The sequence below is a fragment of the Rhamphochromis longiceps genome, linkage group LG5 (assembly GCF_057381845.1).
Source record: "Rhamphochromis longiceps isolate RC_006_pf linkage group LG5, R_longiceps_female_GT1.1, whole genome shotgun sequence".
Taxonomy (NCBI): Eukaryota; Metazoa; Chordata; class Actinopteri; order Cichliformes; family Cichlidae; genus Rhamphochromis; species Rhamphochromis longiceps.
The window spans coordinates 41,887,220-41,909,736 of NC_140561.1; the positions used below are offsets into that span (position 1 = coordinate 41,887,220).

Genomic DNA, 22,517 nt, shown 5'->3' on the forward strand with positions numbered 1-22,517 from the left:
ATTTTGTTCCAATGCAAACCTCTACAGCAGCTACAGGGAGTCAGCTCAGGGTTTGTGTCTGAATCATCTGTGTGAAGACGAAGGTTGCTTTGGTCAATTTTAATGTAAGCTTCATGTACAGTCAGTTTTTACCGACTGTGGGCGCAGCAACATCTGCTTTTGAAACATCTGCGCTGTGCGGCGTTCATGCTGCAGCTGCAGAGTCTCGGGTTTAGACGGAGACGCCAAAGACAGAAAGAGGAGGGGCTCAGATCCATGACGGCCAATGATTAAACACACGACACAGAAACAAAGACCTGCAGCTGACGATGCTAAAGACCCCGATACACTAATGCTGCTGTTAAACAAAGGTGTCAATGATACAAACGCCAGGCTGCAGGTTTCCTTCTACACACACACACACACACACACTGGCCTGCATCACACAGCAGTGGTTCCCATCTCATCATTATTGGATCATCAGCATCGAGCTGCAGCTTTTGAACTTTTATTAGTTTTTATTTGTTTATTGTTTTATTTCTTTATGATGTTCTGACTTTTTATTGTTTTTATGGTGTTTTCTTTATTTTATCATCTTTTCAGTCGTCTGTGAAATGCAGAAACGTGACAGCAGACGTGTCCGAGTGTGTCCTAAAGCTGCACGTGCACAGCAGAGCATCTTAATCTGAAGGTTTACTTCCTGTTTTGTGAAAAGCTTTGCCTCCAGTCCATCTCGATAACTGCACTTTGCATTATTTGGGCAGTTATTTTGTAATTTGCATTATTCGGGCAGTTATTTTGTAATTTGCATTATTCGGGCAGTTATTTTGTAATTTGCATTATTCGGGCAGTTATTTTGTAAGTGCAGCTTTAATTTTAAAGTCCAACCAAACATAAACACATGACTAAAAGCAGCTTTGTTTCCACAGTAGGAGACGACTGCATCTGCTTCGAGCTCTGTACTGTTACTGAAGCTTCCCACAGATATCGTTCAGACGTCTTTGCTTAAACCTGATTGGTCAGTGCAGCTCGTACTAAAACAGAAACCATAACCCAAAAGTCTGGTCCCTGTATATTTGCTTTGACAGTCTGAAGATAACTCTGTTATCGCCCAGGGTCAGCTCCTACAAAAACCAGAACTCCTCAACCATTTGGGCCGGAGAGAAACTTCCAACGGTTCCTGAAAGAGGAAACCTGTGTGATACATGAGTTAAACCTGGATAAACATCATAAATATATGAGATGGATTAAAAAGTCTGAGACTCTGTGAACAAGACCAAAGCCTGACCGTTTTACTGCCAGCGTTCATCAGCGGCCCCGTCCTGCCTCTTCGCAGGCCGGCTAATTTGGATGAAGGGTTTAAATTTGTCCCCGAGGAGCAAAATTAGCCAACACCTTTAACTGTACTGCGGCTGATTATGAGCAGTAAACACCAGGGAGGACTTGTTATAGCTGAGACATGCAATACAGAAGAGGCAGGAGGATCCAGAGGATTAGGAGGGAGGGTAATCGAATCCACATCCCCGCCACGCAGTCAGGTGTGCAGACGTCAAACGTTTCAAATCGCTCGACAAATATGAGCAAACACAAAAACTACTTTTAATGTGCAGCTCGGCGGCTGACACGCATCGCTAACACGAAGGTCGCTTCAGCAGCTCAGAGCGCTCGTGACGTGCTTCACAGGAAAATACAGCACAGCAGGAAGAGGACGGCGAGGTTAAACCCGAGGAACACCACAGAGGAGTCGGGGGGACTCTCTTGTTGAGGACGCACAATTAAAAAGTTCAGGAGCTGTTTTGGTTTCTGGGTGAAGCCTGGTGTTAAAGTCCTGCTGAGTTCAACTCGCACGTGTCACCAGGAGTCTGTTCATCACCTTCATGCACGAAGAGGAGGAGGAGGAGCGTTCAGACCAGCGTGGGGGAGTTCAGGTGTCTCAGGGTGTTATTCACCAGTAACAGCACGTTAGCACGAAGGTAAAGCTCCCAATCTATGACCGCGCCCACAGGTGGCGAACGGGTTCAAAGCTACGAGCTTCTTCTGCAGGGTGCCTGCCCTCAGCGCGTGGATGAGGAGCTCAGCACGGTGAGCCGTTAAGTCAGCTAAAAGGTTTCAGAGCTTAGATTTGAACCTGTGTCACAAACTCAGACAAACTGTGCTCATTACCCAATCACACAGACCAGTCTGACTAAAGCTTCATGCAGACGAGCTGCGCAGCAGCACTGACGGGTCGTTTATCTCTCAGACATGTTTGGACTGTTCGCCTGGAGAGGAAGAGGAGGATGAGCGTGTTTAAACAAGGGGACGGTCACAGCGTCTGGTACGTTCCCCTGGGGGGGGTCTAGGCGTTAAGGGGGAAGCAACAAACGTGACCAGGTCAGAAAAAGGAGTCAGGGCGGCAAAACAGTTAAATTAAAGAGTTTTATTAAAGTAGCTCAACTAAGAGAGACGGACAAGCCGTTATCACCATAAAACACCAACAAAACAAACAAAACTCAGGCGTTGGTCAAATAAAGCAAAAAGTCAAAAGGAAAGCGCAGCTCACTAGCTGGAAACCACACTACACAGCTCACTAGCTGGACAACACACTACACAGCTCACTAGCTGGACAACACACTACACAGCTCACTAGCTGGACAACACACTACACAGCTCACTAGCTGGACAACACACTACACAGCTCACTAGCTGGACAACACACTACACAGCTCACTAGCTGGACAACACACTACACAGCTCACTAGCTGGAAACCACACTACACAGCTCACTAGCTGGACAACACACTACACAGCTCACTAGCTGGAAACCACACTACACAGCTCACTAGCTGGACAACACACTACACAGCTCACTAGCTGTACCCACACAAAATGGCACTCTGGCCCAGAGCTCACCCTGCTCTGGGCTTAAATACCCTTAATTGCTGATGGGAGTCAGCTGTACAGGAGGGAAAGGTGGCACCTCAGGCAGGAGGTAGTGGGACACGCCCACACAGGCACCCTCAGGAGAGAGAGAGAGGCCCTGCTAGGGCCGTAACAGCGTCATCCTCCTGACCTGCAGCCCCTCCCCAGCCCGACTCTCCGTGCAATATCATCTCTATATTTCTGCGATATCACAGTGATTTATCTTCTGTGCTCAATGCTGTGAATTAATTATAGATCCCAGCCGTGTGTGTCTGTGTGTGTGTTTTCTATCGTTGTTGCTGCGTTGTGTTCAGAGGAATCCTTCAGACAATCTGGTACACCAAGAACGATGGTGCCAGAGCAGCTGAATGTACGTGAACAAACAGGAAAGTCATTGTCAGGCTTTGTGGGTCGTATCCTCTCACGGCTCTACGAGTCGTTACTTTTCTTCACAGTCCTGAGTTTTAAACACATCAACCAACACGTCCTCGACATCCGAAGCCACCTGACCTGAAGTAATGAGCTGACACAGGCCCACAGAGCGTGTGCAGCTTAACAGCTGATTTTGATTTGGTTTCACTCATCATCTAAAGTCTTTTACTCGACTAAATATCGCAAGATTACAGGTTACACACAGATGATTGAGACATAACGTGTAAAAGTTAGAGTTGCTCGTGTGTGCGCTCTCCTCTTCCTCCAACATGTCGACATCGTGTCACGTTCTCACGCTGAGTGAATGGCAGATAACAGCACCGCGTGAATGTCATCCATCACTCAGACGCAGATACCTGCTAATCAGTAACATCGCCTACAAACTGGAGCTCGGCCCTCGTGGACGGTCTGTGGGCACAGTGACCTCACAGCAGCCGTTACTGGTCAGATGATGTCATTAAAAATGCTCCAGCAGCACAAACACGAGGTCCAGTCCAGTGAGCTGATTGGGTGAGGTAATCACTGAAAACGCTGCGTGTATGAGACGTGATTGAACACACCTGGAGTAAAGCAGACAGCTGTCCAGTGTTTCCTGCATGTTCAGGTACATGGAGACAGACGGCCTCCGTAACATGTCGGGAAGTTTGGCTAATCGAGGTTCTGACACTCCACGCCGCTCGTATCGGCGGCCTGGTTGTTGTGCGACGAACGCGCTCTTTGTAAGTCCGCGTGTGTGCGCGCTAAACAACTGAAATGGAAATGTGATTGCGCTCACGCATGCAGAGAGAACAATCGACACCTTGGTTTGCATAAAGCGCCCTCATTTGTGGATGCGAGCGGCGCCCGTGCTGTTCAGAGCTGCAGGGATAAACGTTCAGAGGCAATTTCACGTGTCAGTCAGCGACTGCAGGTTAGATCCACACAGGAGCTGCAGTGTGTGCATGAACAGTCAGTCGAACTGGAGTGATGAACACACGCAGGATCAACGTGGACCAGGAGAGGAAAAACAATAAAACGGAGTGCAGAAGAAGAATCCGAGAGGATGATCACGGCACCATTTATTTAACAAATCCTGTTTCGTTTTTGTGTGCCAGAATCCTAAATATGAACCCTGGTGTCATCTGCATGAAGTGGCAAAGCTCCACGAGATGTATGTGCACGTGTTTGATAAAATACTTCACCTGTGTTTCCCTCCACATAATAAGCACCTTTACGTTTCAGTATAAAAACCTAAACAAGAAGACACAGATGCTGAAAACTAAGATGCATATTTGGAAACATAAACAACCTCGTGGTTTGTGTGTCCTCTGGTTCAGCTACGTCCTTTTTTACGAGTTAAAACAAGCAGTTTTATCCACAGCAGGAAGCTCCGCATGTTTGATTTAGCAGAGTTTTATCACCTGAAACAAACTCCTCCCGGGATTAAACCGGCGATCTTACTCTCGTCATGCAAACGTGTAAATCACTTGACTTTGTAGAATCAGAATAGAAACTGAAAAAGGTGAAAAACAAAAGTTGTGCCAACATCTGAACCGTAAAGTCATGTGATCTTTTCATTGATTAGAAGAAAATAAGAAAACATTCTCCATCAGCTCAGTCCCACGCTGGGCTTTTATCCTGCTGAGCAGCCAATGAACTAATGTCTTGAAAGGTAAACAGACCTCTAAGTAAACAACCGGCCCGCTCCAGCTCCTATAACCAAAGAGGTGGAACGAGGGTTAACACCACCCACTACAGCTTTCAAGCTAACAAGACTCATCCGTTCGTGCTAGCATTAACAGTGCCTGCACACATACACGACACACGCGTGACACATATTCACAGCATCTAGTAAAGACAGACGAAATGATGACAGCAATGAACTGAAGCACACAACATCAGGGTGGGTAAAGATATAATTAGAGTTAGAAATGACTCCGAGCAGGGGAATTGTAGCAAAGGTGAGAGGTCAAAGGTTTACCCCAGATTTATAGGGCTGCACCAAAGAAGAAGGATGAGGAGGGGCTCTAACTACAGGCTTGGAGGTCCTAACATTCAGTACACCAGCAACAGTTTGTGTAATTATAACGACATGTAATTTATGACCTGGTAACACTGCCATCAGGGGCAGACGGTCCAGACAGAGACAGACGTGAGACGGCTCAATGCAAACAGGCACCGTGATGCCAGGCTGTTCACAGTCATTACAGAACAAAGTCATAGCCTTTAGTTTGTTTATTGAACTGAGACAGACAGAAACATCTGTCCAGCTCCGGCTTTCTCATCTTTTACCGGGGAGTCGATGTGATCCCGGCAGAGAGTGACACTGAGCCTGATATCAGGTGGATTCATCTCAGCGGTGATCCACGTCAGCTGTTGCCTTCCAAAGAGGAGAGGAAATCTGACAGTGTGTACACGGAGAATATGTTTTCTGATTTCATGTCTCTGTAAATGGAAATAAGGGTTTTTTTATTTGTATGACGACACAAAGCAAACATCACAAAACAAGTTATTACTCGAGTGTTTCTCACACATTTACTTTACCTGGAAAACTCATTTTAGCGTTTTTCTTTTTCAACGTCTGAACAACGACATCTAGATTTATTTTGAAATCCTCTGAAGCATCCTGCTCATTAACAGTAGCAGCTTCCTGTGTGAGTGGGTGATGTCACCAGCTGCAGGCCTGATGTTAATGTTAACCTCGGTCCAGCTGTGCAGGGAGTGACACTCAGTCGTACCTATAAGCAGCAACGCAGCCGCTGTTATAGAGGAGACGCGGAAAAGGCGAAGACAAAAAATGTTGCAGCTGCTGCTGATTCACTGGACTCGTCTCAGTAAATGTGTGTTCGGTGAGATGTGGGAGGTAGTTTGCAGAAACTTCACTTAAATTACGACCACGGCAGGTTCACACAGAACAACAAACTGTGTAATTATTACAAATGACTCGAGGTCCCCACAAAACGCCGCTCCCACATCTTTCAATCAGAAACATCCTGTCGCGACGAGCACTGCTGGATTCTTATTGCAGAGCTGTGGCGTCACGTGATTCTTGAGGCTAAACGATTCAATCACGGGAGTCTGAGTCTCGCCATCTCGTTAGCGGATCCCGAGATGCCCCCAGTGAGAAGGTCTGACCTGCTTTAACAGCTGTGTGGAGGAGCTGATTAGCAGCCACAGCTGGACTAACGTCGTCCTCACGTGTCGTTTCCGCCGTCTGCTGGTTTCAAACTGTGATGAAACATCCTGAGCGGCTCGCCAGAGGCCGGCTGGTCCGAGGCGTGACAGTCCAATTAAAAGGTGAGGAAATACGATGTGTCAGAGGATGTCTGATGCAGGCCCACTCTGACACCCCCACAGCGCTAATAACCAGTCAAAATGTCCGCCTCGCTGCTCTGCCTCCTCGCCCGCCGCGTCGTGGCTGCTCGCCACGTTTCTTCCCGTCACTTTGCTGACACTTCTTCACCTCTGCTTCCTCTTCCTCATCACACAAAGAAAGGCACAAAGATCACCCGAAAAACACCTGAATGTGATTCTTCTTGCACCAGTAAAAATCCTTCTGACTGCAAATAAAGACTCTGACCAATGACACGGCTGCTCTGTGGTCACCTGTACCAACAGGCTGAGCTCCAGTTTACCGGAATAAAGTTCCAGGATTTTAATTGGATGTTGGATATCTGTGTGCTGCTTGATAACAGAGCTAGCTAGCCTTAGCTTTCCTTGGTCACTCTGGATACAAAATCACCATGGCAACGACCCAAACAGTAGCACCGAATAACCTCGCATGTTTGATGCTCTGGGTTCTCGTGCTGTAAGGCCGAGTGGTCGTCTCCACCCGATGAGGCGTGGATGAAGGTGTGACGGAGGTCGGCTTCTCTCCGATTATTAAACCCGTCTTTCTGCAGACGCTGGTGTCACTTTGTTGCTGCGTTTGTAGCGTCACCTGATCTCCTGTGGCCCAATCACCTTTGGTTTAGGCTGAGGCCTCAGCTGATTGGGGCTGACGTCTGCGACAGGGACTTCCTGTTTCTGCACAGGAATCAGATTTTTGAACGTGTGTTTTTATTGCATAGATGTGATTATACAGCAGCTGTAATGACGGCGATGTTTCTGTGGGAGATGAAGGAAAAGCTTGTCACTCAGACTCTTCCGACTTTAACTTGATGTCTTTGTTGGTGTCAGAAACACAAAAAACTGAACCCTCAGTGTTCTCGCTGTCTCACCCTTCAGCACCTCCTCTTCCTCCTCCCAGGCCCATCATTTTCTCCTCTTCTACCTTTCTCCATGTCTCCTGCCAGACAGCTAAAAACCAGAGGGAACACTGATAGCAGCCTACGCTGTCGGCACGCCGTTACTAAATTGTCACGTGTCTGAAAGAACGACGGCCGCTGCAGCAGAAACAGTCGTTCAGGCTGCTCGTCGTGTCGGAGCGGAGGCCCGAGGAAACAGACAAGAATGCGAGTTAAAACCTCGGCGTGGATTAAAATCGTGTGACGTTCGGTCCTCACGCAGACGAGCTAAACCACCATTTGAATGAATCCTCTCAGCAGGGCCGTCCTTTCACGTCTCAGAGTACTTTCTGGAGAGGTCCACGCGCTCGTAGGCGGCGATGTCAAACTCGCCCGACAGAATGACAGAATCCTTTCAGTTTCCACCGCCGCGCTGCATAATTGAGCTCCCGATACCGACTGCCAGCATTCGCTGTGTGCCAAACCGGTCGCCAGCACAGCGTCACGGTTTTGTGTGGTGACACGGGGAGGGGTACAGGTGAGGTGGGCGACAATATTTATTCATGCAGGTAGTTCCACACGGAGCTGGGAAGGAACCGACGAACAAAGGCGACAAACCGCCATTAAAAAAACAAAAACATCCTTAAATTCACTCGTAGCGTCTCCACAGCTGTGAGGAAGTCCGCGTCATGGATCAGAGACACGTGGGAGCAAATCCAGTAAGCCTGCAGAAACCAGTCCGACAAACATCAGTCAGTCAGCGTTTTGCACTTCCTGCTCTCGTTTCGAGTCGGTGTGTATCGGCTGCGTGACGCACACCCACACCTGCATGATTAATAATGATGTACACAAACTGTGCAGGGCTTCGTCTTTAGCTTGTAGCCGTTAGCAGAGCACGGTAAGCAGGAGGAAACCTGTTTCTGTTTTACGTGAAGCTCATTTTTGCTCTCGTGTCACACTTTTTGAAGTCACTCGACCTGAGTTACATTTCGAGTAAGTTTCATCAGCTGAGCCTACGCAGCCATGTCCGCTCACTGCTGTCGTAAAAATGGAGGCGGATCAGAATATGAAACGGGGGTTCGCCCGCGTGTGTTCAGTACGTCTGTGGGAGGAGCCACAGATCGAGCCAAAGTGCAGTGTGCGACTGCACGTGTAGGAAACCTGAAACCAGATTTCATGATTAAACATCATCACCTGTTTGTTCCTGAAGGGGCTGAAAATGAAGCTGCTGCGTGACGAGAGAGACACTCAGCACAAACCTGCAGGAGTCGCGTGCATGTGTTGGAGGCATAAAGCCGCCTCCTGCTGAAGGACGCTGCAGGCAGGGACCGTTTACAGGGGGTTGGATCTGCAGCAGCTCTTCTTTGACTCCAGTCACTCTGCTCCATGTTTCTTGTTTTTTGTCACAATCGGGATGATTTTCCGATGGGCACACGCTCACGTCAGGCTTTAACTTGTTGAGGATGCATCGATGGCGTGGGGATAAGTGGGGAGGGTGTGATTGTGGATGAAAGCTTGAGTCTTGTGGAAACACTTTGTCTCTTTGTTCGAGCAGACGAGCAGGAAGCAGAATTCTGTAATTCTGCGCTATTATTTTCAGCTGTCTCACGCTGAAGCGCTGCTTCTTGTGACGATGAGGACATGCATGTATGACGTCTGCGACGTCTGCGTGGGTTCATCAGAACGAGTTCAGAGGTCACGCTTCGTCCTTCAGTGAGGAGACCGGAGCTAAGACCGGCCGTGGACCCAAACCAGAGAAACCTCAGGGTTAGCGTGAGCTCACCTCTCAGCATAAACGGGTCACAGGTTAGCCACATGCTAACTAAGCGCGTCACCTTCTTACATGTCTCCTGTTACAAGATTGGAGAGGCTGAAGAGGTGAAAGCGGTGGGCGAGTGACGAGTCTTTAATACGTCTACGGACAAAAACCAAAGACTTTAAAGTCAGCTGGTGAACACGTCACAGCCTGAGGGTTTTCTCAGGTCTTCTGTTTCCTTCTGTATCCATAGAAAGCATTTTATGGTTGTGCTTGTAGTTTTGTAAATCTTTGTAATCTGGTGTTTCTTACAGATTCTTCGTGTTTCTGCTAACACGGTGTCGCTGCTTCCTTCTGTGATATCGGATCCTGTTTCATTTAGTTGTCGTCTGTCTTATTTCCTTTGTCATGGTCTTAGTGTCAGCTGTGCCCTGGTGTTTCCACGCTGTATCTCCTGTGTCTATTTAAAGATTACGTCTGCACCTGTTCTCTGACTGCCCTCCTGTTGCCCTCCCTTGTGTGGGCTCTGCTGCCTTTTGGTTCGCTGCAGCACCTTAATAAAGAGCCTGGTCTCACAGGTGCACACAGGTGTGCTGCTTTCATTCCAGGGTGTTCAAGCATTTATGGAAGCTGCTGTTTCTTTAGGTCCAGTCTGGATTCGAGCGTCCGTCTGTTTGCTCTCGTGTGCACTGACTCGTGCCGATTAATACCCGGCGGTCCTGTAGGAGTCGTCGGGTTGGCGAATCATTTTGCTGCTCTCGCCACAGTTTGAATCAAACGTGGTAAATAGAGTGTCAGTTAAACACAGCAGCGACTCGAGGTGCTTTATACTATAAATAACACAATAACAGACGTCACAAAATAAGCTGTTAATGAAACACCGCCTGGTCTGAGTTGTTAGTCCATCAAAGCGTTTGAATAATGTCCCAAATTTGGTTCTAAGCCAAACATTTTTAGGTGTTATAGAAGGCGAGGTGTAATGGTGCATGGCTGTGAATGTTTTCCTGTGATAAATGCAGACTGAAGCTCGGTTCTCCTCTTCCTCGGCCCCTTAAGCCCATTAGCAGCGAGGCGCTGAACGCTGTGACGCCGACCGATCGGGTATTTCTGGGTTTGGGAGAAGCTGAGTCAGCTGGCTGAGACTGCGTTTCTTTGAAAGACTGGAACATCTCTGCGACGGCACGAACACATTTCTGTCTGAACAGGTTACAGAGCCATAAATATGTGGACTCGTGTGTTTGAGGGCCGACGAGCGGCTGCAGTAAGAACGTCTCACGCTGCGACCGACGTGTGAAAAACAACATGTCCTGTCCCTGTGTAAAACACGCCGTGGCTCTCATTAAAGACACATTCAGGCGCCGCCGGTGTCCTGACCTCTTGTTTTACAAGCTGTCATCCGGTGAAACACGGAAACGACAAATTTAAATGAAGCGTCGTCTCCGCGCGACACCTGCTGCGAGTAGGAGTCCTCATTAATGTATCGCTGACATTAATAGTGATGAAATATTCTGCAGCACCATCTGGCAGGCTGTAAGTCGTGCATCAGAGCGGAGGGACGGCGCTCTAACGTGTTTATTAACGTGACAGCGACACGTATGTTGGAGCGGCTCTCTGACAGGCTGACAGGACGACTCCAACCGTCAACACCGCTCTTACCTCTGCCGGGACAATCTGGCGTCCCGTGGCCCTCGTGGGGCTGCTCCAGCTGCGTCGTGGACCTGATGGTGGTCAGAGAGACCAAACCCGGCCTGAGACATGTCTGCAGTAAGCGAGACGGTGCGCTGCCATCAGAAACACATCCATCGCCCTTTTCTGTGAGCGTGCGGGTTCACACGTCTGACCCGTGACAGGTGGTAAAGAGCACTTATGTATATGTGGGGATTGTTTGCAGGAAGTATCCTGGTCCATTTGATCCCCTCTGGCTCGGGCTGTTTGCCTCCTCTCGCACTGACCCAGCGTTTCACCGCAGCAGTCAGAGGGGGGATGAATAATTTAGCTGTGGTGGGCTGCCTGGCCAGCACCGCCGCCGCTAACCCACATAGCAGCGCTCTCAGTGGGCTGCCATCAGTGTGGGTTTGGCTGGAAGGGACAGACCTGCTGTGACAGCCAGTAAACAATTAATGGTCCTCGTGTGGGGAAAGGCTCTGCTGATAAACCCAGGACTGAGCTGTGGACGCCTTTGTTATAAAAATAACTTCATTCATAGCAGATGGTAGAAACGGTGTTAAGAAATAAAGGAGCAGATAAATGGAGCGAGTCAGCTTTAAGCTGAATGTTTTCATGTTTCTGCTCTTTGAACTTTGAACTTTTGTGTTTGTAACCTGTCGTGTTTTTGTCCACGGGGGAAAATGCGACACGATCACTTTCTGGGTGGCTGAGGACACGCCTCTCTGTTCTCATCAGTGGGGTTAGCAGGAAGTTGAATCAAGTCAGGAGGAGAGGGCGGGACTTCCTGGACCAATCAGCTCGATAAGTGATGAAGACCAGCACCCTGCCCTCCTCCTCCCCCCGAGTCGGGCTGCAGCAGCAGTCGTTAGCAGTAGCTGCAGGCTCTCCTGGCAAATCCTTGCAGCTCAGGCTGAAGCAGAGAAAATGGCCAACACGAGACGTGTTCAGAGCTGACAGGCGAGCGTCGGGCCGAGGCTCGCCATAAATTACCTGCGATTGTGAGAGCCTTACAGATTCAATCTGAGCAGACGGACCAGCGCCGCCTCGCCGGTTAGATATTTATGAGCCGACATCTGCCACGCAGACCGTGAAAACACAGCCGATGCTGGATCAGCTGATCCGTCCCTGATCTCAGAGACGGAGACGATTAACCGCCGGAGTGCGCACACTTCCACCAGCATCAGGGCCTCACAGCTCAGAGCAGGAAATCAATGCTCACTTCCTGTCCTGGTTCTAACTGGAGCGTGACTGTCTGTGATGTCTGGGAGGTTTCCTCGTGACTCAGCTGGTCTCCTGACCATGAAGTGATGATGTCATAACATGTCATTTCATAACGTTTCCTGTTCAGATGCATCTAATTACACTTAAGAAGAAATGAGGCAACGGCGTCAATGACATGAAGGTTCATTCTTGTAGATGTGTGGCGTGGAGGCTCGCTGGCGTCTCCTCGTGTTCCAGTCACCGTGGTTTTCGTGGGGTCGTCTTTTCCCTCCTGCTGCAGCCTGCATGCTGCTCCGGGCTGATCTGAACTTCTCTCAACATTAAGACTCTCAGCTTTCTCCTCGCCCACGACGCAAAGCAAAGAGTCCGCGGGTCAGAGGCTCCTGAGGATCGGCTCGGGGGGCTCGGAGGGTTAGGGAGCTCCTCTGCAAACCTCCGAGCAGCCGCAGGGAAGTGCTCAGCTTCTCCCATCGAGCTGCAGAAAGAAGAGGAGAAATTTACTGCGTGCTCAGTCTGCTCCACCCACGGCACATTTCTACACAAGAAGTGTGGAAAAATATCCCCAAGCTCGAGGCAGCAACCTCGAGAAAGGCACAGATTTACATCTATCTACAACTCACCTGTTTCAGTTATATTAAATTATTATTATTAGGGGCGTGGCCTCTCTGACCGACAGGTGGTTACCGTGCTAACAGACCGAGCGGCTGCAGGGCGGCTGAGTGTCGGCGCGGCAACGCGCTGAATGAATGAGAGGTCGTCCTAAACGAGCGTGTGCAGGCGGCGTTGCGGCAGATCGTTGCTGCTCCTGTGCGACGTGATGATTGATATTCAGATGATTGGTGCGTCTGCTGTGCGTGCCCCTCTCTGCTCTCACACTGGCTCGGCAGGTTTTCCATTTACAGCCTGATATAAAATTTATAGCCGCTGAGATCGGATAGTCGCTCTCAGTAACACGGTTAGCGTCTGTGTTCGCTGGACGCCGTGGTAACAGGAGAGGCGGGGTTAAAGAACGCAGGTCTGCTTGTTATCCCACATTTAAAGAAGTGAGCTGAATACGACGACGATGATGATGGTGATGATGGTAAATTAGCTTTAAAGCATCAGACGAACTCCTGGAGCCCGACTCTGACCTGTGGAGTCAGGCTTCACCTGAAGGTCTGCTCACGTGTAACACGGGCGCTGCTTTTAGACGTCTGTGTGGTTGTTTGTGAGCATTTGCTGTTCTTGAGTAAACAGAGTTCCTGGTATCCTGGTGTGTTTCTCCGTCCCCGTGAGCAGGACGAAGCCTGTGATGGCTGAGGCCCCTCCTCTCGCTCTGCATGTTGATGGCAGCACGTTTCAGACTGGAGGTTGTTCCTCCCCGGCTGTAAAGTAAATGTGGAGGAGACGGATTAATAAGCAGTCTTATGGAAATGTGTTCACCCTCGGCTCATTAAAACGTACAGGTGGCCTCGTCGTGTCAGGGCCCCTCACAAACAAACCGACCTCCACCCTCGATCCGGTCTAATAAATGCAGGCGCGGAGCAGGAATCACATTTAGCTGCTTGTTAATGCACCACCTCGGCGCTCCGCGGCCTGCCGAGTGATTAATGCTGAGGCGACGCATTCCTGGGAAACACCTGCTCTCTGTCCAGGTGAGCTGTCGTAGAAGCATCGCGCTATCAGAGCTGCAGCGAGGAGACGCATCCTGCTAATGAAACTGTCCAATTAACTCCAGCAGCGGGAAAGCGTGCTGTCGGGGAACAGTCACACATGGACAGCAGTGAGAGGTGTGGAAACTCACAGGTGGATTAAAGTTTCACCGACTCTGAGTAAACGTTTGAGAGGATTTCCCACACACAGCTCAGGTGGGTTTAAACCATTAGACTACCTCATGCAGGGCGCCGTTTTATTGGATTAGCACAAACCACACTTGTAGCTGCTTGGTACATAATATATCATATATCTGAACGGTTTGTTCAGCACTGAGACCAAAAACTGAGAAACAAGTTCAGCTTGTGAAAGTAAATGGACAGCGTGAGCCTGAAGAACCACAAATCTGTCCAAATACTTGTGTGAAAACGTCTCGTAGTCTGTCTCGGGTAGCGTCGCCGTCGTGTCAGCGATGCGGACAGTTTGCTCTGTGCTGCTGTCACAGGTCAGGATCAGTGAAGCCTAAAGAGGAGAAATCGATAAAAGTGACCTGACGCGGCCGCGGTTCATCCGACGCTCGTGACAAACGGTGCTGTCGGCGATTAACTCGCCACGCAGGCATCATTAGTACATGAAGTTAAGATCATTAAGAGAAACCAGCGACCAGTCAAATCATGAATGACTGAATGGATGCACATATTTGTTGGTGGTCAACGATTTGACTAAAGCCACAAAGGGCTGCTTTTTATGAAAACAGCACTTAGGAAGAGAAATAAAAGTCGGTTTTTTTCATGTGCGTCCGTCACATCCATGCACTTTTTTCCATGACTTTGATGTTTTGAGGAGCTCGAGTCCTGCAGAGGGCTGTGAGACACGTCCTCTCCCCCTGAAGGTTGAGACTCCCGGTCCAGTAACCTTCTCTCTATGAGCCGATCCGCTCACATTCATCGGCTGCTATTATTATGAGTGCATTCGGTGGATGCAGCAGTTCGTCTTCGTCTCCACCTGCTCCTCTCTGCTGGTATAAATAGATCAGTTGGAGCTCAGCATCTTTCTCGAGCTTCCACCGGGACATTCCTCATTTAACTGCAAGGAATTAGCATATTAGCGCCACTTTAGAGCCAATCCCGGGCCGCGATGCTGCCAAGCCTCGTCCTGCTTCCACAGGAGTGGAGCCAAAGCAGGCGTCCAAGAGAGATGGAGGGAGCGGAGGAGATCAGAGAGCGCCACGTCTTCCATCTTCAGCCAGCTCACACATCCACCCACCGCTCTCCTCTTTTAGCATCCCTCGTCCTCCGCCTCCCCGCGCTGTGATGAGCGAGGAGAACAAAGGCCTGGAATTCCCTGGGATGGAGGAAAGTGGCTGCGGGCGAGCCGCCAGCCTTCACTTTGAGCTGCTTCTGCCCTGCTGGGAGAGGAAGCGAGTCGTTCAGCGCGAGCTTGTTGGGCTCGAAGGTTGATCTGAACGCCGTCTTCATTCTCACGACGCCAGGAGACTTCCTGTTAGCCGCGCACATCTCAACTGTCGCCCCCGCAGCCTCTCAGCGGGCTGCTTCGTGTCTCGTCGGCCTTCAGCTCGGCACAAAGAGAGAGAGCGACTTGAGGGGGATCAGTTTGTGGGCTTCTGCTTTTTAAGGCATCCTCATGGTCAGGAGCGGCCCGGTGACTCCGCCTCCATCACGCCGTGTGTTATTACTTTGACACTTTGCAGATTTTTGAACGTGTGCAGGATCGATGTCGCGTGTGATCGTGGGGCGCTCCACACCGATTCAGATTTAAGTAAATGATTGATGAGTTCCGCCTCCTCTGAGGACGACCCTCCTCACTGGCCTGTCGCTCGCCCTCCTCATCGTCTCCGTGATAAATTAAAAGTATTAATGGGGCCGCTAATGAGGTAATTAGTTTGTTGAATTAATGGTTAGCTAATGTTTTCGTTCCTGACAGCACACCAGGTGGACCCGGTGGGTGGTATTAATATTAAATCTGTGTTTTTGAACATGAAGGAGAGGCCCAGCTGCTGCCTCGCCTCGCAGACACGCTGCTTCCTGATAAACACAAACTTCAGCTGCCAAACGTGGAAAGGGTGAGAACACCGGTCGACCTCTGAAAATGAAAGCACGCAGAAGCATCACGGTGAAGGCAGAGGCTTCACTATCTTCTGTATTTGTTTTAGTTTCCTTCAGTTACTCAATGTGAGCGCGTGCGACAGATGACCCGGGAGGGCGAGCGTGGCGAGCTCGTTTGTGCAAAGACTTTGCAGGTTTGTTCTGAACCACAATGAGCTGCAGTTCTCACCAGAATGACATCATGACTATCAGAAACACAAACGCCAGCTTGTGCGAGCGTGTCGACGCACTTCCTTTAAAGGAGCGACACAAACAGCTTGCATCCTGCTGCTGTGACGCTGCGTTCGTCTTCTGCGTGGACGAGGCCCAAAGCTCTTCCGTGGTCATTCTCGTCCTTCTCCAACAGGTATTATGTGCCAGCTGGCCCAGCTTCACTAACCCCGCCCCCTCCTGCAGAGCAGGCACACGGATCGCTTCACTGGAGCTGAAAGAGTTTGGACGCCTCAGGCTTTGATTGATTTTAGGACTGAGGAGGATTTGGACTCCTTTGTGCTTGATGAGGTCGGAATGAGCAAGCAGACTGGAAGAAGTTTGGTCTGGGGCGTGTCCTCGGGGCGGATGGCGAGCGCGGGGATTCACGCTCTGTATTAGAAACTGTGCTAAGAGAGAAACGACAGAGAACTGTGTCTTGCATCGTCTCATTTCAGACCCACGTTTCTCAGCCCCGTTCCATCACTCGTGAACCTGCGGCGGGCTGGGGGTGTAATAAGCGGCGACAGGCACGGTACCAGCTTAATGTGTCCTCGGAGCTCGCCTGTCGAGTGAGGCGAGCCACCGAGGGTGGATTCATTGCTGCGAGGAGCAGCTATCTCTGTGAAACACGCCCGGCGCCGAGCCCAGCGACATTTAGAAAGGGCTGCAGAGAGCTGGACGCCGCGGCGAGGGGCGTTTGTGTGAGAGAGCGATACCGAGAGGCTGGAGCTCGTCCACTCACGCTCAAGTGTTTGACTGCTGCTTTTAGCAGAGCGAGGCTGAGTGCAGTCTGCCCGAGCGGCGAAAACAAGATGAATGAACGAGCGGCCGTTTGTCCGTGATTGCTGAATGGGCTCTGGGCAGGCGGCGAGGAGTCGAGCACTCGGGTTTGGCAGAAAGATGTTCAGACGGGAGGAGAGGCTGAGGGGGTGGAGTAAGGCAGAGAGAGCCGAGGGAACATTAAAGTCATCAGTGAGCTCGTGTTTCACCTAAAACACGTGCCGAGTCGTACCTGTGTCTCACCTGTTCAGCCACGCCCCCGAAACTCAGAGCAGCAGAAATAATCAGGTGAAGCTCAGATTCGATGATGATGATTCGATGATATCAGCAAGAACGTCATGAATCAGAGATGCTTCAGACTTATTTATGAGTCGGCACAAACTGCTCTGAATCAGGAAAAACCCTAAACACACAAATAGAAACGATAAAAATGACAAAATGACCAGAGAGCCGCTTCAGCGGGGGTGGAACCGGATCACGGACGTGACCGCACCCAAACAATGAAGACGCTCAAAGTTTGCTTAGACATTTTTATTGCATCTCGTCATGTTCCCGTGTTTCCATGATCGCCTCGCCCTTATTTTGAAAGTTCCCGTTAACCTGTGAGCAGACTCCTGGTGTCAGACTGTCAGTGGATGATGTTCAGGCTCCGGGCCGTGGCGTCCTGATGTGGACCCTCTGAGGTGCTGAAGCCTTCCTCTCAGCCGTCAGCTGGGCTGAGCTCGGCTGGAAGTGTACCATTCAATTAGGTGAGGTCACTGAAAATTTAATTGGCAGCGAGGTCATTATTTCAGCGGCCGCGGACGGCTCGCCTCGCATCCCTCTCCTCCAGAATATTCTTCTTCTAATGACCCACCTCCTCCTCCTCTTCGGTTGTAGGTGACAGCGAGGTGAGGATGGAGGGCGCAGTAGGACAAACGAATTAACAGCATGAGATTAAAGAGAGGAGCATGCCTGATGAATTATGCAAGCACGAGTCCTGACCGGACTTAATGGGGCCGCTGTGTGGAACGAGGCTTTTAATGTGAAAGCATCTGAGGAGTGTGTGTCTTTGCATGAATTAATCAGTTACATTTAAATAAGTGTCGGGTTACGTGTTTCATGAATTAAACACGTTTGGAGCCGAGACCTCGCTCACCTTCAACAGCCCGTGGGCCGATGTCGCCGCCCACCGCCGCTCACCTGCTCCCGCCATCGAGCCACACACGCTAACATTAACTGAGAGTCCGGTAATCGGTAACATCACCAGATGAGATGCACGCCAACATGGATTCTTCTTGTAGTTGTAGCTGCTGCTGGTTGTTTTCATCTCTTGTGACTTGTGTTTTGGCTCTTTGTGGTCTTTAATGTCTCATGACCTTAGCTGTTGTCTCTTTGCAGTCCTGTTGTGTGTCTTTGTGTCTCGTTTTGGTCTAACATTAGCTTGGGTTGGTGTGATAACGGCGGCACACACAGCGCGGTGTTAAACGGTTTCAAACGCACTCTCTGGTCTGTAGGACGAGGCTCATAAACCGTGTGGCGCAGGTACCCCGCTTCCACCTCGCCGGCCTACTTAATCAGAGAAATGTCAGCGCCTTCACTCGCTGCTCCACTTTCATCCACGTTTTTATGGCGCCAAATTAGATCCTCGCTGATGAGGACTTAAAAAAGCCAGCAGGCGGAGAACCGGCAAGAAACAGAGAGGGGCGAGGAAGATTAGAGGAGGGAGAGGAAGAGGAGGATGAAGGGATGGAGGCTGAGTCAGTCGGTCTGTCAGACTCCTGCTGGAGGTGAATCACAGTCAAGCTGAATGCTGATGGTTTACAAATAAAGTGATAATAACAGTGCTCACACACAGACACACACAGTGAGTCAGGAAGTGAAAGTGTTCTGCAGCTCGTTGTTTCTGCTTCATTTAGCCGTCCGTCAGCAGGCTGGAAGAAACAGTGTGTTGATGAATGCGTGCACGGTCCCGTGTGTGTGTGTGTGTGTGTTGCCTGATCGCACAAAATGAGCGGCTGTAATGAAATCTGTGATTGCTGCACCGTAGGCGAGCAGGGTCATTGTAATTAAGTGTGATTAGGAGGCAGCGTTTCTCGTTCTCCACCTCTGATTCGCTCACAGAGGGGCGACTGCACCGCCTCTCCTCCCACATATGATACGTGTGCACGAACGTGTGCACGAACGTGTGCACGGGCCTCATACGCCTCGGGTAGAGCGACGGATAAGAAGAGATGTGAAGTGACATGGAAATAACTGTCTTTGCAGCAGACGTGTAGTTAACCCAAGTTTGTGCAGAGAAAACAGAAGGAGGGACTTTTATTTTGAAAAGTCACAATATATAGGGTCTGATTGGCCGCAGTTCTTACAGTTAGCCTCTTAAAATCCACGTTAGCTGATTAGGGGAGGGGCTACCTTTTGTATATACCACTATGGTGACCTGGTGCTCAGCAATTATAGACCTGGAGGTCTTTATGTTGTCCTCCTCGCTCTGCTCTTTGTAAATTTTATGTCTTGTGTTGTGTTACGTGTGTTTGTCGTGTGTTTGTGTCATTGCATGTCAGACAGCTATGAGCACAAACATGGACGCGTCTGCATTAAAGGTCTGAGACTGAATAAAGAAAGCTAAACCCTGGAAGTAGACTGGCTTTCTCATTTCATCAGAGGTCAAAGGTCGGTGGATTTAGCAGCTGTGTTTTAGGATTATGTTGCTATGCTGCAGTGTGCTGTAAGCAACTGTTTACAGGGATTTAAAGGCAAACTTCCAGGGACTGCGTGACACTGACAGCCCCTCAGCACAGTAACAGCTCTTTGATACTGAAATAACTGAGCTGTGACCAACATGGCTGCAGCTGTTCTTCCTCTCTGCTTTCAAGATCAGGCTTCAAACTTTCCTTTTTGCTAAAGCATATAGTTAGGGCTGGACCAGGTGACCCTGACTCCTCCCTTAGTTATGCTGCAATAGACGTAGGCTGCCGGGGGATTCCCATAATGCACTGGGTGTTTCTTCTTCACTCACTATGTGTTAACAGACCTCTCTGCATTGAATCATATCTGTTATTAACCTCTGTCTCACCCCAACCAATCACAGCAGATGGCCCCGCCCCTCCCTGAGCCTGGTTCTGCCGGAGGTTTCTTCCTGTTAAAAGGGAGTTTTTCCTTCCCGCTGTCGCCAAAGTGCTGCTCATAGGGGGTCATATGATTGTTGGGTTTTTCTCTGTATGTGTTATTGCAGGGTCGACCTTACAATATAAAGCACCCTGAGGCGACTGTTGTTGTGATTTGGCGCTGTGTAAATAACATTGAAATGAAATGTGAACAGGAAGTGGAATCATGTAGTGGAGAAAGCAGAGGCATTTTTATCGTCAGCTGGATTTTGAGTGGATACGAGATGTTCCCAGTGATTCGTGGAAATTAGCCGTCAGATCAAATTATCTCTGAGACCCTCGACGGGGTTCCAGCGTCGCCGCTCTGGGCCTTAAGTAAAGATCATATCCTTCAGCCACAGTCTTTAAAACACAAACGGCTGGCTACAGGAGCCCGCTGGGCCCAATTCAGAAGGATGGATTGTTTTATTTTCAGGGAGAATATCATCTGTTTTACCCTCTAAATGTGCTGTTATCACAGGCACGGCACATCCTGTTGAGACCTGTGAGTGAGGACTGTGTTATCTCGCTGCTGCAGCTCAGGGAAACATGTCGCCTGGTTTTAGCCTGAAATACAGCAGCTCTGTTCATTAGCGCGTCGCGAGCTTTTGACTTCCTGTGTTTGTTCCGGGTCTCAGTTTATTTGAGGCCCTTCTCTGTTTGCCGAGAGGCTGCAGAGGATTTTTCTGTCAGTCACAGAAGGATTTGAGTGATGTGGTGTGTTTGTCATGCAGGGACTCTGCTGAGGAACTTTCCAACAACACAGTTTTAGTCTTTAATCATTGGCTTTTGGTCAAGATGACAAAAACCGTACAGACTGATCAGAGGGGAAACCGACAAAACTAACAAATGTTCAAAGTGTTACTGTGAGCAGAGAGAAACATGGTCGACACCAGTGCAGCAGTGACTAAAACACTTTGACCATGACGGCCTTCGCTGTGGTGAGCCGACGATCTCAACGACTGTGACCGCTGATTACTCACAGGCGTCGCCACTACGAGGAGATGCAGCGGCTCCGCCCCGCACCATGACAGAAACCTAACGAGTCGGGCTTGCTGATTTGACGACTGCGTTGGTGCCAGCTGTTGTTGTGTGTGTGGTTTTATTTTGTTGACGAGTGATGTGCTGAGGATCGGTGCAGGGCTTCCCGGAGCATCGCACTGATCCACTGACAGCTGTCTGCACGTCCACGGCGAGGGCGAGCTGCTCACACAGGATTCAGTTACTTTTACAAGCAGCAGAGATGTGAGACTCTGGAGGAGATGAAGATCCTCGGCGTGTGACTCTCAGAATAAAACGCTGAAATGGTCAGTCTGAACACGCTGACATGAAACACATCATTTTAGATTCGGTTTGATCTGCTGAGGATGAGCACGCCGCTCAGAGAGAAATCCCTCTGCGTCTGCACGATGACGCTCTCCAGCACGTCCAATGTGCCGATTCAGTTCAGAGAGCCGCCGCTGCAGCAGATGCGGCCCGCTGGGTAATAATGGAGGGTGAAGGAATCTGTCAGAGACGCGAGAACAGCGAGGAGATGGTGACGCTCTCACACTCAAACAGTGTTTAATGGATCTAATTCATGTTCAGCGCTGCCCCGTTTTTAATTAGAAACTCTGGACGGGCCGGACGGCGTGCAGACAGAGCGCGCTCACAAATCTCACATGCTCATAAATGTCTTATTTTTATATGAGGCAAAGATCAAATTCAGCTTCTTCTTCTGATACATTCATGGAAACCTCCATCTGGGGTCTCCGCCGCCTGTTTGTTTTGACCTCTGACCCCCTGGAGGTTCAGGTCTCACACGGAGGCTCGCAGCGGCGCCGTCCTCCCACACAAGCGCTCGTTAATAGACATCAGTGACGAGCAGAAGGTCAGTAAATCCGAGTCCTCTGCCGTCGTCACGGCGCATTAATGTCAGATGGGAATGCCAGCGTGTAGGATCATCGCTGCCTCTGATTGGCTGTTTCGTTTTCCTGTCAGGGCTGCCGATCGATGCTTCAGCTCTCCCGTCATCTCTCTCCTCGCCTCAGAGGCGTGGACCGTCCTCGCCTCCCAGCTCACCTCGCCGTCTCAGATCAATGCTGGCCGAGTTTTATTGAAGCCGGCAGGGGGCGAAGAGGAAGTCCACAGGAAGTCCAGTCATGTTGATGTGATCCATACAAAGCGATTCACACTTCATAATAATCCTTCTTTGTCTTATTCTGGGCCTTGTAACCGGAAGGTCGCTGGTTCGATCCCTGGGCTCTCTGTCCTGGTCGTTGTGTCCTTGGGCAAGACACTTCACCTACCGCCTACTGGTGTTGGCCAGAGGGGCCGATGGCGTGATACGGCAGCCTGGCTTCTGTCAGTCTGTCCCAGGGCAGCTGTGGCTACACCTGTAGCTGCCTCCACCAGTGTGTGGATGTGAGAGTGAATGAATAGTGGCATTGTAAAGCGCTATATAAATGCAATCCAATCCATTTGAGCCGTAAAACAAACGTGTTCAGCGCCTCGTTCTGCT

The 22,517-nt window shown here is 49.9% G+C and overlaps 1 protein-coding gene across 1 annotated transcript in view; it reads left to right on the top strand.

Annotated features, from left to right (window-relative positions):
* Nucleotides 1-22,517, top strand: part of grm7 (glutamate metabotropic receptor 7) — a 160,295-nt gene that overhangs the window by 36,456 nt on the left and 101,322 nt on the right. The gene's annotated exons all lie outside the window — the stretch shown is intronic.